General features: G+C 37.3%; 1 long non-coding RNA gene across 1 annotated transcript; it reads right to left on the bottom strand.

The window, feature by feature from the left end:
- Nucleotides 1-6,434: 6,434 nt before the first annotated feature.
- Nucleotides 6,435-9,625, bottom strand: LOC113325895. The gene is made up of 3 exons (XR_003348156.1): nt 9,541-9,625; nt 7,969-8,813; nt 6,435-6,630 (listed from the first exon to the last, which is right to left on the bottom strand). It is a non-coding gene; the product is annotated as an uncharacterized LOC113325895 (long non-coding RNA).
- Nucleotides 9,626-19,710: the final 10,085 nt, after the last annotated feature.

Raw genomic sequence — 19,710 nt, 5'->3', positions numbered from 1 at the left:
ACATATTCTCAACCTATCTCCAAGTAACTAGAATGCTAGAGAAATTAAAGGTGTCAGCTCTAAAGCTAACTGAACAAAAGGGGAGACACATCCACACGACTGCTAGATAAAGAGATATCCGCTACACAGCTAGATAAACATTGTAAGATGCCTCCGCTGCTTTACAGATGGATAAGATTAGGAGAGAGATAAAAATGAGAGGGACATCTGCTATATAGCTGGACTAATTACGTGTGATGAGTTAAACTAGTGCTAGAAAGATCTTGTGCCAGATTGAAAGCAGACTAACAAAGCAACCAAAATGCATATTTCTTCGACTCTCTCACAATGCTCAGTATAAACAACGCCTTCTTCGGTCTTCAACTGTTGATGATAAACTCTCGAACCTCATAGAACCTTGACAATTAACTCTTCTCTTCGATTTCTTGCTTGACTTATAAATTTTTTCTTCCCTATGGCCAAAAAGAACGTAATGATGTTTCATTTTTTTTATTTTTTTATTTTTTTTTTGAAAACAAAAAATTACAAGACAAAAATTTACATGGCCATGAGAAAAGGACTTTCAAAACTTGGATCTTCGCAACTTGTGATGTCTTGGTATCATGGATTCTAACAACTTATATCATTTGCTCTTATAACTTCAACTTTGATTTTTGAATTATTCTCTTCTATTGTTGCTTCTAAACCTAAAACGTCTTCAACTTTCTTCATAGATTTTGATGTCGCTCCGCTTGTTGATGATGATAAGTTTCTACTGAGAGAGAGTCGCAATCCAGTAACTAAGACTACATTGTGAGGTTTCTTTGTCTTTCTGGCATTTCCTGACCTACTTGCCTTTCCATCATGTATGGTTAGGTCCATCACGGTTACCCTCTAAAAGGAACAAGTTCTCTCCTGAATTTCAAGGATCTCAATGTCTTTTTCTCTAATGTCTTAATAGGTTGTTATCTCTAGCATTCCAATTTCTATCTTTTCGGTGAGAAACAGTATGTAAACTTAGCTAACCGGGTACTATGTGACGCTAGAAGTTTCAAAAATGCGACTAAATTGTTTCTCCCATACCCCCAAACTTAAATATAACATTGTCCTCAATGTTCTAAAGATAAAATTAAAAGCATGAACAAGGAGAAACTGTTACCACTTGAAGCAAAAGAGATAAGGAAGGATATTACCGTGTCGCAAGAATATTGGGTTACCTCCCAATAAGTGCTAAGTTTAAAGTCTTCAGCCAGACTAAGCAAGGATTAGTCACCACGTAGAATCATATAGTAGTAGCCGGAATAACTGTGGGTCATCTGGATCAAAAAGTGTTACCCACAAGAAGAGGAAACTGCAACAGACCAAGAAGATACCGAACATACCCTTGCTTAAGACAACTACATCTAATTGTGGTTCAGGTTCAGGCTCTATAAAAGGGTCTAAATAAAAGGTTTTCATCGGTTGTATTTCCTCAAAGCTAAGATCCGGTTCAGGTATTAGAGTCTGGAAAAACTCAACTAAGAACTTAGAAGCACATAACAACAACCTGAATAACTGGGGATCCTCTAAGTCAATCAGATTTGACTCACACAGCTGGCCACAATGAAAAAGGTGGTCTTCCTTAAGAAAATGTGTCGACCCTAATATCCTAAAGTGATTAGGTTTAGTCTCAAAACTTAATAACCGACATATCTTAAAATCAAAAGTTCCCACAATTGGTTGAAAAGTTTTTGGTGGGAAAACAAAGTCAATCTTGGTATCATAGCCTGGGTTAACCACATCAACCAGAGGATGGGTTTCTAACAACTGAGCTTCTCTATGGACATCATTAGGTTCGGGAAAACATGTATGAAGATAATCTTGTAAGATGGTTGAGGCACAAATGTCAAGTCCTACAGGAGGGTACTTTCTAAGAGTTAAAGCACACGGAGAATGATAATCACCCCCAAACTTAGAGTTTTCTGTGCTTCTAGAAAGACTAGTCACAAATTCCCTAATTTCTATATCATCAGATTCCTGGAAATGGTCAATAGATTCTTCTAAGTTGGGTTGATCCTCACTCATTTCTACGAGTTTATCATCTTCTAAGACTAGTGTTTCTAAATCGCTAGATTCTAAAACAGTATTCTCAGGTAAACTCTTTCCTCTAAACCATCATCACAATCATATAAAGGATTATCAGAGAAAGTTTCATATAAAGGCTCATCAACTAAGGTTTTAATCATAGTTACCTCCTCCGATTCACTGATAGGCACATCAAATAATGGATTATCCAACATACTGCAGGCTAAAGGATCATGAACTACACCGTCTAATACGGTGGTATCTCTAGTCAAATCCACATCTTTTTGAATAGGTGAATAATTATTAAAATTATTTGGATTTGTATTAGAAACAACACTATCATTATAAAGCTCAATCGGAGTAACAAGTTCCTGATCACTATGCCTACATATTTCATGTTATTCATCAATACTATCCTCATCATAATCATCACTATAATAACATGATAATGATCGAACCTTATCAAAACAAGTAGTGTTACCAATTCTAACCTTGTTATCTTGATTATGTAAATAACATCTTCATTATCAAGGGTATTATTGGATACACTATATTGGAAATTCAAGTAATCTCGAGAAATTCTTTCGTTCGTCTCAGCTATCCGCTTGAGGTGGTCTTCTAAAGAAGGTTCACTCATTATTGTAGTTCTTTCGTCCATAACTAAGTTATTCATTTCAGCGAACTTACGTGTTGTCTCAGCTAACTTACGTGTCGACTCAAGTAAAGAGGAATTAGCATAATTTTTCTCGTATGACTGATGGTTGTGAGGATAGTGATTGGGCTCACCATGGTATGAACCATAACCTTGAAGAGTTTGGCGTTCCCAACCACTATTCCCACCATGGTAATAAAACTGATGATGTTCATATTCAAATTCAGGTCTATATTCATTGTATTGGCTTCTATCATACCAGCTCGACATTCTTAATTGCAAGGGAATTCTACACAATCACAAACAAGGCTGACTCGACCAAATCAAACCTATAAAATCTAGCAAACAAAAAGCATGATGGCTCCACTTAGATTGTTTCTAGACCAGCTTCTATCTTTCGAAAGAGAATTCGTTGCAATTTGAGCAAACCCCTCTGGAATCAATCCGAGTCAAAGTAAGTTGAATAGAGGCGATGGAAGCTTAGTAGAGATTTGATACCCAAGGCCTCACCGCATTAGAAGGCGGCGCAGTCACGCATTCAACTCACAGAAACCATCATGAACTTTGGAGTGTGCTTAAAGAGCAACCAATATTTTTCGAACGAGTTTCCTATTAAGCTCGTTACCCTATCGGTCTCGTTCTATTCCAAATTTTAAGCTTGGGTTCGCGTTAGGTTTCGTTTTCCTAAGGCGGGCAAGAAGGGAGCGATGATGAAATATGAACCCTTATCTTGTATTGGCCAGGCCTTGCCCTTTACTAGGAATTTAAAAACAGTCCAAATTCGTCCTCAATCAATGAATCACCTTAAGGAATACAGTAACTCGCTTACAGGAGATTCGCGAGTGTTTCGATGGACTTACCTCCCGTACCAGACGGGGGATGAACCGTTGAAGTTGACTCGGGCCACGACTCCTATGTCATGTACGAACCCGAGGGGCCGAGACGATATTGTAATCGTCGTCCTTCCCTGCAAAAAGTTTATATTTAATTTTTTTTTTATATAACCCTTCCGTAGGGTTTAAAATTAAAATAAATTGTCCAAAGTCCAGAATAAAGTCCAAATAAAAAAAAAGTCCAAAAATTACAAAAATTATGACAAATAAAGCCTATTTACAAATTCTAAAAAAAAAAAGCTATATACAAATAAAAATTAAATCCTAAAAAAAATTAAATCCTAAAAAAAATTATGTCTTTTTTCTTCTCTTTTAGCTTTTAGCTTTTAGCTTTAAGCTTTTTGTTCCCAAGTCCTTAGTATTCCACTTCGAACCTGTAAATCAAAGACACAAAAAGAAACGTAAAAAGGAACAAATAATAGTAAAAAAAAAAACCTAAAAACAAATCTATAAACAAGTCCGCTTCGGCGGCGCCAAAATGATTTTTGATTTTTCGTGGGTTGTAGTAATGAGGGTTCAAACTCTCGGACTTGTGAAGATTAAATTTAAAGATTTAATAAAATTATATACAAAATTATTTACAATGGGTGCGAGAGGTAACCAAGACACTAGATTCCACTATTATGCAAAATTGAATGATAAATATTTCAAAACTCTATTCAATTCTTAAGTCCTCTTTTATCTTTAATTCACTATCAATCATACAGATTCTCAAACATTATTTGTAAACCTTAAGCATAGATTATCAAGAGATTAAACCAAGCATAACCTATCAAACTGAATAACAAATAATTAAGACAATCATTCAAACAATTTAAAACTCTGCAAAAGCAGCGATTAGGTGAAGTGATATTGTCGCTGTGGTTCTAAGACCCACACCTATGACCCACGAAGATTTGTCGTTGTCACTGTTGAAGAACGATAGTCTCTTACAGTCTATTGTTCTTCGTGTTCATCTTCATGCAGCAGCAGAAACAGAGTTTTGTTAAACTCTGATTTCGTCTTCTCTAGCTCTCCCTAGATCCCAAAACTCTCGACACCCTTTCTCTGACCTCCAAGGACTCTATTTAAACCCGAAGCATGCATCGAATCTCCTTCATAACTCCACAAATCCTCGGCAGTGAAAGAAAATATTTTCGGATATTTTCTTTCCTGTTTTAGCTTTTCACGCGTTTTCTCTGGTCCAATACGCTCCAATTCGATTACACATGCTCCAACAGGTTGCTCGATGCATGAAACACGAGCAGAACACACACAAAATCTTTCAGAAGTCGTAGAGAAACTCTTCTGCATGTGTTTTACCTGTTTTGAGCCCATGAATTGGATAGCTAATTCTAGCCAAATTTGAGCTAAGAGAACACTCACAACATCTTTTCCATGTTAAATCACAACTTCTAACCAATTTTCAACGATTGAATCGCACTAGAACACCTTCATTTTGCTGATTGAAAATCTGTCAGGAGTGAAAATGGTTTTCCCGCCAAAACACGAATTTGAATGTTGAAGATGATATGCCCCCTATCCTGAACTGGGGTGCAAATAGAAGATGCCTTGGGGGTGACCTGGGGTGCCCCTTTGTAATTAGGTTACCCCTTATCCAAAAGCGAGAGTCCGAATAACACTTGTCCTCTGGGTGCCAAAATCAACTTTTCGAACCGAATTTTCCAAAAATGTTTATTTCCTAAAAATACATAAAAACACAATATTAGTACAAAAATAGAGTTCCAACAATACAGACATTGAGGACAAAGTAGACACAAAAATGTGTCTATCACCAGCCCTAGTGGGTCGAACAAATCACCCATATCTTCCCTGTTTTGCCTTAACAGGCCCAACAAAACTAAATTCAGTGATTGAATCTCGTGAACTCTCGCCCAAAAGTCGAACCCTAGTTTGCGAGTAAACTGAGAACTTTTCCCTCCTTTTTATTTTCAATCTGTTTCACTCAACTGAACATTCTAGCCAATTTCAATCCAATCGGTCGACCATACTAGTCCTGTTTAGTCTTAAGAAAGATAACCATTCAACCTCAGCAATTTAGTCTCAGTAGAACACCATTAAATCTTCAACCCTAATTCTGGTCCTCTTTTCCCGCCAAAATTCGAAATTCAAATGGAGAAGATGACCTTCCCCTTATCCAACACCGGTGTCCCTTTAGCAATTTGGGCTACGTTTAGCAATTCCTTGGGGGTGGAATAGCAATTTATGGGGTACGAAGATGAATTTTGGGTTGTATATAGTGAAAAACTCCTGGGTGCGACTTTATCAACTCCTCCGGGACATTTATGAGGATGCCTCTAACACTTTTCTGGGTGCTTTTAGTAGTTTCTTGAGCATCTATATCTTACCTCTCATATTCACTTATTTTCTTCAATTTTTATACATCACTAAGGCTACCATGCTTTTCAGACAAAACTTGAATCACTAAAGCCAACATGCCTTTCAGATAGAGAAGAAGTAAATAATGAGAAATAAGTTGCCTCCAATAGAAGTTGCACATGAAATGACACTTTAGCCCCTTTTAAGCGACGTTTCTTCTTTTTTTGCTCCAAAGTACCTAAAATTAAAAATCAAACACAAAATACATAATTTACAAGAAAACTTAGAAAAGAAAGGATAAACAATAGATAAATGTCAAAGTGTTTTAGACACCTATCAGCTGTCTGGCCTGACAGAATCTGACTAATTCTGAAATCAAACACAACTGAAACTCAAATGAGAATCAAAATGAAAAATAAATTCAAATGAGAATCAAATGAAACTCAAATTAGAATTCAAATGAGAATCAAATGAAAACCAAATTCAAATCAAATAAAAATGAGAATCAAATTAAACTTGCACACAAATAATCATTCAATTTAACATTCATTGATTCATTGGTTTCAAATTACACAAAGGATTAAAATATGTAGTTCTGATCAGTGTAATCTGTAGTTCTAGGATTCGATTACAAAACGATGAACTAAAAAACTATTGATTAAACAGCAAAATTATAAACTCCGATGATGGTGAAGAACTTATTCCTACTTCATAATGGTGTACCTGCACATCAAAAGCCATCAGCTGATTAATGTGGGGAGGTCACAATACTCAAGAAAATGCTTATAAAAACAATAACCATGCACATGAGAGGACAGTGATCTATAAAGGTACCATCCTAACCAATATGGTGCCAATCTCTTTACCTTCCTCTATCCAACATTGACAAAACGACACAAACGTAACTAGTTCATTAATTCACGGCCTTGACATATCTCGAGCACGAGATACAAAATGGGTTATACATGGAATCCTAATGTAAGAACGATAACAGGTATTACAGGTAAGATTGCAGAGATGCCCCAAGATGAATAACCAAAATAACTCAACAGTTTTGTTCTTCCAACTGATAAACCAGTTTCTATTAGCGCAGTGATTGAGAAAAGCATGAGGAAACAAAGAAACCTATTTGTCGAGTCAATGGCTTTAAATGGGAAAAACCCTATTACAATCCCAACCAGAAGAGGAAACAAATCATGAGCTACAAAAAAATTCATCCATGGAAACCACTGAATCATTATAGAACCGATATCAGAAACACAAGCAACAATCAGAGAAAAACTCAAGGAGGATAAAAAGTGCAAAGTTGTGAAGATTAGTACAAATTCCTCATAGATCAGTTAAGCATATATTGTTAGCATGTTTTGTTTCATCTTCTAAATAAATACGACAGATGAACAAACTAATATATGAGAGAATGCAAAACAAACATGTGCCATATTAAACATTGTAACCCTTTAACAGGAAGTAAGATCTTCCAATATATTCATCTAGTTTTACGAAGACAAGCAAGCGGCAGCAACAATATAATGAGATGGACAAATTATAATAGCAAGTCCCTTATACTGAACTAATAGCAAGGTTAGGGGTCTCTTTAGACAACTAACATCTCTTTTCAGCATGATTATGAGCTTCCCTCAGTAAACCCATGTTTTCATTCATTACCATATATAAGGATAAGATCAGGTTATTGGTTCTTTGACTTTTACAAATACTAGCTCATTAGGTATAACTGTGTACATGATAATGAGACAATGAGTTTGCTTTTGCACTTTATGATGATATCTTATTTTAAGGAGAGCAATGGGAATTCTTGTTTCAGGATATAGATTCACAGCCATTTCCAAATACCTAATTGCTTGAGAATACCTCTTAGCTTTACTAGATAATATGCCTAACATAAGCACAATCTTTCCAACCATATCAGGATCTAAAACACCATGTTTGAATGATATATATCATTTTACGAAGGCAATCAAGTTATTCATGTATATCGAATTATAGTTACTGATTTATAAAGGATGTATGTACCAAGGTCAGAAGATTAATAAAGATACATACCTAGAGAAAACATTATGATTGCATAAATGCCACAATCCACATTCAGGTAGTTTCCTTCCAACATCAAGAGTTGAATCAATGTTCAAATACCCACTTTTGTAATTGACTCCCTAATTGAGGCTTAGATAGGATAGAATCCATTTGACACTAAAATGCAACCTGTGAATCTCCACGTACATAAAAAAGGTAAAAAAGAAAAACTAAACAGGGAACTGAAAATATGAAATTTCATATTTTTGTGGAATATAATCTCGACGAATATCATAGATTGGTACTATACAAATGACCGAACCACCAAAAATGTGAGCTCGAATGGTGGTGGTGGTGGAAGTGAATCTTCATGCCACCAAATATGTGGTGGCATGAACCAGCAACAGTCACCAAGACCAACGCCACCATTAAATTGAATTATGCAATGAAAGAAATGAAAAATTACAATTTACATAGGCATACCAGTAGATATAGTGTTTACCCTAACTTTATAATGCCTTCCATCTTTAAAAGCAAGCACCTGCATCAAGTAGATATAGTGGGTCTGGAACCTTCTTCAGTTAGTTGGAATATTGAGCAACAATTGTTGTTCGTCGACCTGCAATTACACAGATTTCAGGAAAAATTAGTCCATTTCACCAGTATTCACCAGAAAAAATTACAATCCAAAATTGAAAAAAACAAGGTATTATCACAAACATTAAAAGAGAACATTTAGAAAACTATGAGGGGAGTTTAGTAGGAGTTTCTTGGAGTTTTCCAGGCTAACAAGTGTCAATGCTTATTCAGCTGCAGTATTAACAGCAACAATACCATCCCGCATGGCCCTGCGAACTGATGCACAATCTCAATACCTGAAGAATATGAATAGATCAGAACATCCAATTAGCATCCAAAGTTCCCATGAGTACTCATATAGCAGAACAAGTTCAATTAACCAACCTAGAAGCACCAAACTCAACTTTAGTAATCATGATGCTTAATCATTCATATGGTTGATTTTAGACCATTGAAACCACACCCATAAATATACAGTACTTAAACTTTATGATCCAAGGGACCAAGGGGTGGGGAAGAAAACATATATATCCATGAGTTTTAAACTATGCGTACATACTACATAGGAATTAAGCTTATTTCATAAAAAAAAAAAAATCGATATGCGTGAATGAGCCTATCATGCATTTAATGAAGGTTCAAGCAGAATCAGTAAGTTAACCTTTCCGAGTCCTAACATTTGGAAGAAAGCATGCACGAATTAATACATGCATTTATGTGCAAAACAAATTGCAGAAACTACAAACTGGACTATCAATCCATGTACAAAAAGAAATACGTTAATCAGTGCAAGTAAACAAAGGAGTAGAATTTTTAATGAAGCTAAACATGTGACAAACAAATTAGCATCAAACATTGTAAACATAAAAATAAGAATTCTCGCCCTGTATCAAAATCAGGTGTGTCGTGTAAATATTCAGTAATAATGGCCTGTTAAGACAAAAGATAATGAGTAAAATTATGTTAATGCTAATACATACATCTAGATAGATTTTTAGAAGCAACAGATAAAATCTTCTTTACCATGCCATCCTTCCAGTCGATCTTAACAACACTTAAATTGGTAGTTCCATATTTACAGAATATGATTCTCTTTGTGAGACTTCGGTTTGTAAAGTATGGATTGTCGTTATACTTCTGCAATAAAAAAAAAACATGTTTACTAGAAATTCAATAAAAAACACAGACCAAACAGTGCACACCGTCATTACAGAACTCTAATTGATAACTACATTAACAAATGAAAAGAGAGTAATACATATTTTACCTGGATACGACATCTTCCTCATCTTCAACATTCATAGAATTTACGAACCCGAATATCTACATCAAATAAAGAGTATACAGAATGTAAGTGTAAAACTTCATAAAAATATATAACAACAACTCCATTTGAGAATACCTGTAAGAATCATATGTATATATCATTCTTGAGTATCAAAACTATTATCACAGGCCAACACAAGTCACTCATTTTGGAACCCAAGACTAAAATCCTCTATAAACACTAACAATTCTTCATCAAAATCAAATCAAATTCTCTAATTCGGTCAAATTAGTAATCAAAAAATAAAAATAAAAATAAACAGACCAGAAAAACCACTCACATTAACCCTAAGCTACTAATCACATTGATAACTAAAAATCAAGAAAAAACCCAAAAACATGAAAAAATAGCCGAAAGTTAACAAAAATGGTGTAAATAGAGATATAGATAGAAGGAGTAGGAGAAGAAATATCCTCACCAGGATTGCACTGCGAGAAAAGTTCTTCCTCATCTACAACCACATAAAACACAGACAGAAACAGATTAGAACCAAAAACCAATAACCCTAAAATTAAAAAAAAATCAAAATAAAAATTAATTAGGAAATGAAGATTATTAACCAGAAGTAAGATCTTTAATCTTTAATCATGGAATTCAAAGTCATCAACCTTCATCATCTGCAGCAGGACCTATTCTTCCATCTCCATTTTTGAAAATCAACAAACATCTTTTCGAATCTGATTCAACAAGAGCACACTATTTCCAATCATGAAAAAATAACATGAACATTCACACCCATCCAAACAATTGACCCCTAAAAATTGAAAAATAAAAACCAAAATAAAAAAACTTGCCATGTTTCATATTCCTTAAAACAAGATACTGCGAATCTCTAATCAACCATAACACTTTCAGATTCACCGGTCTCAGATTGTTTCAGATTCAACCCAATGTATTCTTCTACTTCTTGATTTCTAATTGAATAGAAAACCAAATTCTAGTATGCATGATTATCAAACCCTAAGAGAAATGAATAAGAGAAGTGTTTGAGGTGCGGCTGTGAGAGGATGAAAGATAAATAAGTTTCGTTCGCTTTTGATAGGGAAGAGAAGATAAGAAATGGAAAGATATATGGGGAGGTGGTCAAAAAGAAGAAATAGGGTTAGCTTAATCCAGCCGTTCACTTCGGTTAGGTTAATCGTGACCACCAAAAGGGTGGGGCCCAGAAAATTCAAACTATAGAATAATCTCGGATTCTCAGTCACAATGTGGGTTAAAGAATGAGGAATAAAATAGTAATAAAAAATCTTATACAGTGACTGATATTGATGCTCCTAGTTGTTCTCTGCATTTTTATTAGATCTAGGACCGTCTTGACCGGTCCACGGTCAATTGACCGCCATTGAGGGTCGGGGATGTGAGTCATAAAAACCTCAATTTTCACTAGTGATTACATTTAGAATCTCCATTAATGGGTTTTTGGTAGACCTCTAGATCTAGTTTTGGTGATGGAGGATGAAATAGAAGATGAGAATAATGATACATCTCTCCTCTAGTTTAAAAAATGTGTTCCCCTTTCTCTCCTGCCTTTCTCTTTATATAGGTGTTTACATAGTGGATGACAACTAATAAAGCCCCTATTTTCGGGTCTGACGTGCGTCAATGTCGCACCCTCACATTGGTGTTTCTCGCACGTGCTCTTCATTACCCCACGACTCTTCATACTTTTAGTGTTACTTTGTGACGTCATCTTTGATATGTTTTATGCCTTCGGCTTCGCTTGATGGTGAAATGAATATTTCTCTTAGTAACAAGGTGTGTGATACTTTACCCCTACAATGTGAACTCCAGAATCTGAATATGGATGACTAAACTCCGCATATTTTGATCTACTAGCAATAATAGTCACATCTCCCACGACGGCATCAAATTGTTGCATGTTTTCACTGTAGTTGCGGAAAATCCCACAACTACGCCCAATGAAGTGATAAGAACACTAAGTCTAAGTCATGAAGATAAACTCAAACATTAATGATATTATACGCCGATAGACACTAGATACGATCTTTACACAAGCTTTTTATGGAGAATATGTTGTTCTTATTAATATCACAAAGGTTCATACATATAAGAAGGATGATAAACAAAACTAACTCTAGTGGTTTCTTCTTCTCTAGTTGTGGTTTTCAACTCTTGTTCTTGACTGAACTCTTTTTTTAACCTTCCTTTTTCTTCATTATTTGGATCCTTATATAGCCAATCGTCATGGTAGAAGACAACGAGTTCACATGCAAATCTCTGCTAGATGATCTATGCCCATTCTGTCTTATTAACCAGGCTTTGGGTAATATATCGCTATCTCTCGCGTTGTTGTTTCATATTCTTCTTGACGTGCTCATCGCATGGGCATTCTTCGTGTTTTTCCCTTTCGTCGCGTTGTATTTCTTCGCCTAATTTCTCTCTTCGTTTGTGCTAGTAATTGTCTTAGTGGGGCGAGGCTATGGGTTAATTTTGTGCGATATTTCGCCCCTGCATTTTGCCTCTTCTCGCATTATTCTTCTGCAAGTGGAATAATGTGAGAATTTTTTAATTGATTCCTCGTGTTAGCCTTGTTTCTTTTTTATCCGACATTCTTCCGGCTTTCCCGTATGATTATTTCCACGTGTAGTGACTCTTCTTTTTCTTGATTTACATCTGGGTTTTAAGCTGACCGGTTACAGTTATAGACGGTTTCTCCCTTCTTTATAAATACTCTTAGAGAGAGGAATTTGCCTTTACCGTTTTCTTCATTTGTTCTTTCTTTTTTCTGCTCTTTCTGGAAAATCTTACAGATTTGTTATCATGTCAAGTCAATCCTCCGTTCCTTCTTCTAATGAACTGTCTCCTCGGTATTTATGTGTTTTGCTTGGGTTTTTCATATCTCTGTTATTGTTGTTTTGATTTTATCTTTCTTTTAGCACTCTCATACTTTCTATGTAATTTCTGACCCACTTTGTCGAGGCCTCCAGCTAATCCTACTGCGGATCGGAAAAAGGTGACGAAGAAGGGTTCCTTTTAACGTAAACTGTCACCAGGAAAGGAATTTCCATCGTATAAGAAGGGAAGTTCGCGCAGTGAAGCTCTTGTTCATGTTGTTATCCCTTTAACTTTGATGCCTGTCGCACCGCCAAAGGGTGAGATATTAACTAGTCTTTCTCCCCAACCACTCTCTTCACTTTCTCCTGAGCATGCTTCGGGGGGGTCTACTATGCTTTATGCTACTTCTAGCATTGCCGTCGCTAAGGAGGAGCAGGTTGCTGTGACTGATGCTGCTGGAGCTGATACTTCCTCGGTCAATGACGCTACAGAAGTTTCGCAGTGGTCATATTTGATTTCCCTCGCACTAGGTCTGTCTCCTAAACAAACCGGGTCTGAATCTCCCATGCTTTCATGATCGCGATAAACGTACTGCACTTACATCAGAGGTTAGTTTCCTTTCATATTCATTTGTCCCTTTCTTTATTTCTTTTGATCCTGATTCTTGGCGCTTTGCAGGAATTTCGTCGTCGTTTGGTTGAGATTGAAAATCTTTCCAAGGCTGAGGAAGCTATTGCAAATCTAAAGAAACAGTTATCCGAGCTGTCTTCCGAGGCGAAATAAGTCACCAAACTTCGTGGAAGGAACGAAGAACTTAAAGGTGAGACCTTTTATGATGCTGCTATTCTCTGCATGTTTTGCTTTCGCACCATCCCTTTTAATTTTAGGCCTTTCGCGCTTAAGCTTTAAACCGGAAACTACATCCGAACGCTACGATTTTGAATTTGCTGCGAATGATGCTCGAAGTGAGTGCGATGCCCTTAAAGCTCAGATTACTCGGTTGGAGGGTGATCATAGGGGTCTAAGTGGTCAGGTTGTGGATCTTAAAATTGATAATTATGGTTGGCGCGCTCGTTCGGACCAAAATTGCATTTTGTCTGGTCAGCTTTCTAGGGATTTAGAGGTATCTAATCTGTTAAATCGCGCCCTTCTTGATGTTAATCGAACCTTATCTGAGGACGTTCGTAATTTGAAGAATCGGTAGCTCTCTTTTGATGGTGCTTATTATAGGCTTTCTAGAGATCGTAATTTATTGGAAAGTTCTCTTCAATCCCAGAAGGACGTGTCAAATAATCTGGCATCCAAGTTAGCGAAACTATCGCATGAAAGAGATGAAGCTTGTCGGAATCGAGATAAGGCTTTGGAAGATCTTTGATTGCTTCAAAATGCTAGTCGTTGCCCTATAATTTCCTCTGGTCTTCGTGTAGTTTTTTCGCAAAATGAAGGTAGTCGGTAAGGCTACTGTGGTTATTATCTCGGTCTTATCTGGGTTTCATTTGTCTTAACATTTCCTTCTCGTATAGGAGGCGGTCGCACTGAAGAAAAAAATGGCGACTCTCCGGGGGAATTTGACTAAAGCTCTTAAGGAACGAGATTCTGCATCTCAGCAGTTCTCCGCATCTTCTCGTCTGGTGGATGATATTTCGCAGGAACGTGATGAGCTGAGGAAAACCAAGGAAGAATTGGAGAATTCTTATCTGATTCTGGATCAGGAGTATCAATCTTTTGCAGAATAGGCTGATAGGAAGTATTCTAAGTCATCTCAGCGTCGTGTGAACGAAGAATCTCAGCTCACGGTCGTTGGGTTTATGAGAAGCATAATCTTCCACGCGAGGTATATCCCCAGGTTCCTGTTAGTGATGACGAAGAAGAATAGGATGTTCTGGTTGAGAAAGAGGTTCCTGGTGCGATGTATGATCCTGATGGTGGTGGTGAGGAGAAGAGGGATCCTTCTCAAGATGGTGATATTGTTTTTAATCAGCAAGCTACTGGTGGTGATGATTCCCCAGTTCAGAGTGCTCCTGTGTCGGAGGTTGCGAACCCTTCCATTGTTTCTTCTGATGTTGTTTCTTCATGATTTTTATCTTTCTAGTTGTACTAAACTTTCTTTTGATTCTGGGTGCTCCCAAGCTTGGAGGGGGGGGGGGAGTTTGACTTTGACTGCTTCTTTGCGTTCCTGTGTTGTTAGTTGAAACAAGTAATCTGAACTTTATCTATCTTTATTATGCTTCTAAGTATTTTGACCGAGGAGGTGGGGAGCATGGATGTTTTAGCACTCTCATACTTGCCTCTGCTTCCCACCTTCTCGTTAGACTTCCTAAATGAATGGTACTTGTGCGAATCAAAGTTTATAATTTTTGGCGTAGTGCTATGTAATCTTTACGATGAGAGGTCTATGGATATGGTTAAAATGTTGATGTGAAGGTTTCCTGGGGTGATTCTCATGGTTTATATCAAATGAAGCGAAACAAATATCAATGTGTATGACGAATGCAGTGCTATGGTCATGATCATGCTTTAGTTACTAAGAATATTTAAATCTGAGAGTCGGGAGTACTTAGCTCGAGAGGAGTGTGTTTCCTTCCTGCTTCAGTGTATCGCTTTTGTGCCTCAGTGTCAATTCGTGCTCCTTGGATTGCTTGTTTTTGCGTAAATTTATATAGGTATTAATCGTCTCCTAGGTAAGGTCTTACCGCCTTCCCCACATAGAACTTTAAAGGACTTATGGTCGTCTTAGGTAGGGTCTTCCACCTGTTGGGCTATGAGATCTCAGTTCCATGTGCTCTTGCGAGTCATTGGCCATCGTTCTCGCCTTATCTGTGTTAGTATTCTTACCTCCTCAGGCTATTCTGAGACAATGTACCAGGCCTAGGTACTTCCATGAGTAGAAATCCCCAGTAAATTGCCATCTTTGACACAATCATCTCCATAATGGAGGGTGTCGTCCGTTTATATTCCCACTGAATCGCCCCTTCAAGGAGGACACCCCTAACCATTTCGGTTTGGCTCCACCCATCCGGTGATACAACGACCAGTGTTGTCGCAACCTCATGCTTTTAGCCTATGTGGCTTATTAGGCACAAGATAAAACCCTAGCTGGGGTTTGTTTGGAACGGGTGTATCACAAGTTCCAGGCCATATTATATCTCCACTAGCATGCTTTTACACCCCATACCGGAGAACTTATTCGCTGAGTGAATCGTTATCAGTGGCCTCCAATGGATAGGCATTTCGCCCCAATATAAGTAACTTTCCCAGGATCACCAGCTATGACGCGCGTTAGGGCTTAAGGGTCGCGTCTTACACATTGTGCAGTCCTCCGGTCGCACAGTTTTGTGCGAAATCAGTTGACACGCCATAACTGTAGTCCCAACCTCCCTAGGTAGAGTTTTTAATAGTATCTTGTTACCCCCTATTGAGGTCTTACGATAAATTTTTTCATTTTCGCTGTGTAGCTTGATTTCGCCTTTGGCTTGCTCGCTTTCTTGTCAAAAGAACATGCTTCATGTTTGTGTATCCTTAACTCGGTACACAACTTTATTTCTTTCTTACATCATCCCATCATAGTGTGTTGATCCTCTTGATTGTGGCCTGTTTTTATCGCCTTCTTCTTTAATTGTTTTCCTCAGCCCTATTCTCAGTTTCTTGTAGCTGCTCGGCGCTATTCTTAGATTTGATAGCAATGTCTCCCTGCTCGCTGTCTGCGAGATTCATGCATTTATCGCATTGCATTCTCCATCGTGATACCAGATCCCTCAGGCTTTCCCCCTTTTCTCTCTTCAGATTAAATAGAGCCCTCTTTCCCATTTTGAGCAATCCTAATTGGGCATGAGCATTCATAAATAGCTCCTTTGATGTGTCGCCTATTTATTATTGGCACGCGTATTCAGTTATGTCATCAGACTCTCTTATATTCTTGGGAATCACCTTTTGCGACTGGTTGTCTTCGCTGACTATCTTTGTCCTTCTGCGCCTCAACTTCCCTTTTACTCTTCGCACGCTCGCATTCGCATTGGTTGTTCCTGATTGGATTTGACCCCTCGCCTTTTGTCTTACGGTTTCATTCCGATATTCCTTATTTGTTGTTTGGTTCTCTTTTCTTTTCCTTATCATGTTCATCATCAGCCTCTCTGCTCGCCTATCATCTCTCACATTTTGCCTCTGTTTCTCTTTTAACTTCTCCTTTCCTTCGAATATCGAACATCATCTTCATTATACCTCTTCGCATTGGTGTTGTCTCCCATGATTTCTCAAATTCCTGTAGGAATGGGGAATCAAATTCATATGTGAAAGGTCGAGCGATTCCCATAACCCCATGAATCCAGGGTATCCCGATGATAGCATTGTAAGGTGATTCTACATCTACGACACAAAAAATGACCATTGTTTCCAGGGTCACAGCGGGAATGACCAAGGTAATCTCTCCTTTTGGTCTCGAAGCAACACTATTAAATCCATAGATTGTATAAGTGGAATCAGATCTGAGTCGCGGTATACCATGGTTCTGAGCGCATGATAAAATAGTATATCGACGGAACTTTCAATATCTACTAAGATTTTGTTGATCGTCCAAGGCTGCACTTTCTCTTCTATGTTTTCTTCCCACTTGGAATGTGGTTGCATAGTCATGGTGACTACCAGAGGGTATGAGTTCGTACCTTCCTCTGCTGGTACATCTTCCATTGTGAAAGAAATTGGTTGTTTCTGCCATTCTTTGAGCGCGCGACTTCGTGTCACCAGATGTATTTCCTCACCATTGTAATTTCTCTTATAAACTCTGCTCAAAGTGTTATCATGGAAGTTATTGATATCTTTTTAGAATGAATGATTGAGTTTATCTTCCTCGAGTTCTATACGATCTGAATGCGGTGAATAGCAGCTGGTTGAGGTCACAGTTGTACCCTTGGTATTTCTCCTTCTTCCAGATATCGGTTCAACTTTCCTTGTTCAATTAACTCTGTTGTCCAAAAAACATCTTCAATATCTTTTTTATACAAAATTTGGAGACACTGTGATAACTGTCTGTCCAAAAAAATTCTCATTTTCCATGTCTATCTTTGAGTTTCTACAACTATTCAATATGAATCTGTAATTTCAAGAAAAAATAAATCAAACAAAAGAAAATATTCAAGTAAAAAACATTGAATTTGCATAATTACCCCGCTTTATATTGAAGAAGTACGCATACTAATTAAATGCATAAGAACTTACTTCCCCATCCTCCACTGCACCAAGTTCAAATCATAATACATCTTCTCCAATAATTCCATTGTCTTCATCTAAATCTTCGTTTCCTACATGGTTAAAAACAATTGAAGTTATATATGAGTATCAAAAACATCGGATTATTCTCATGACTGCATTATTTTTTGATGAATTTTCCATGACTGCAGTATTTTCCGATCTGTAATTCTGTATGTTTACAGTTTATAGGAACCAAAGTCCAAACATATTCTATTTTCTAAGTCGAAAATTAAAATCAATTAGAAATCACACTTACCCAGGAGTTCGGTGAAGATTCAAGTCAAGTCTTTCAAGATCGATTTCAAATTTTCAACATTCAACATTCAACTAATCTATGAAGTGTGAACTGCGGCTTCCGCTGCGGACGGAGAAGAAGAAAGAAGTATAAAGAAAAGAAGATAACTAAGCTGTGGTTTTTTCATCGCCCACGCAATGTATGTTGACACAGATATTTTGTCTACATAATGAATTAGGTAGGGACTGTGACTGATACAAATCTGAATGTGATTTACTTATTTTTTCTTAGTATCAGGGAAAAGTTTCTTTTCGTTTTTTGCAATACCATTTATTCTTTTTGATATTTCTATAGAATGAAATGGAGGGAGTGGAGATCCAAGATGAGTAGAGATCCAAGCTAGACAACCAGGTTTTAATATTGTTAATGCTTATGCCCAAGTGCGAGGAAGAGATAAAGGGAATCGTGTTTGCTGTCTAGGCAATGAAATGAATCCAAAGAAATATTGGAGTGAAGAATCATCCACCAATCCTACCACTGACTCAAATGATGAAGTTTTGAACCTTAGAAAACTACCAGAGAATTCTGTTGCATAACATCAAGCAACAATGCAATGGATAACTGATTTGGAGGCACTTCTTGCGCATGATGAACTAGGAACTACCAACACAGCTTATCAGGCAGCCTTGACTAGGATTGCAGAGAGGCAGAACTAAGGTAAACTGAGTTGCTTCACTAAGTTATTTGTTTAAAACTTTGAACCTTCCATGAAAAACTTTGTATTAGTTTTGTGACACTAATACAAGACTGTTACCCCATCGACTGATGTAGAGATCATGAAGAGTCCATGAATGGAAGATCTTGGTGCACATAGATATAACTCTGGCGACTCAGGTGTTTTTTTTTTTTTTGGATATAAGCGAACGGGATGGTCTTTTTTTTTCATGCCATTAGGTGCGTTATTATCATATGTCCCAAACTTTCCACGAGAATTTTGGATGTTGATAATCTTAGTTACCAGCTTTTTGAACTTTCTAGGTCTTGTTCTGTTGCCCAAATTTATCTTTTTTAAACAATTAAACATGTTACTATCAGATATGTAAGTTTATATGGTGCATAAATGTAAAACTTTGTTATGAATGGTATAAGATTTCGGTTCAGTGTGAATGAGACGAGTTTCTAGTTCAGTGTGATGGTATAAGCTTTTTTATTTTTGTGTGAATGCTTAAGATTTTTGAGAATTCTGTAACTCCCGAGTATGTAAAATCCGGCGCCGAAGAACAACAACCGGCGACTGGTATCAATGTCGGCATAAAAACCCGGCGACGGCTGCGGTTCTCGGAAATTCCCGACGGCGGCAGGAAAACGCTTTTCTGACGGGTTGACCAAACGCCACAAATACAATAACTATTCGTGACGGTTGACGAAACGTCACAAATGATCTCAAATCGTCATAAACAACATTTGTGACCCAGTACTAACGATGGATTGTGGACCGTCACAAATATGTTTTTGTGACGGTTTTTAAATATTTGTGACGGTTATTGTTGTTTGTGATAGTTTATAAACCGTCACTAAAGGCCTCTGTTTT

The sequence above is a fragment of the Papaver somniferum genome, chromosome 1, assembly GCF_003573695.1.
Source record: "Papaver somniferum cultivar HN1 chromosome 1, ASM357369v1, whole genome shotgun sequence".
In the NCBI taxonomy this organism is placed as follows: Eukaryota; Viridiplantae; Streptophyta; class Magnoliopsida; order Ranunculales; family Papaveraceae; genus Papaver; species Papaver somniferum.
This window is presented reverse-complemented; position numbering and strand designations above follow the sequence as displayed.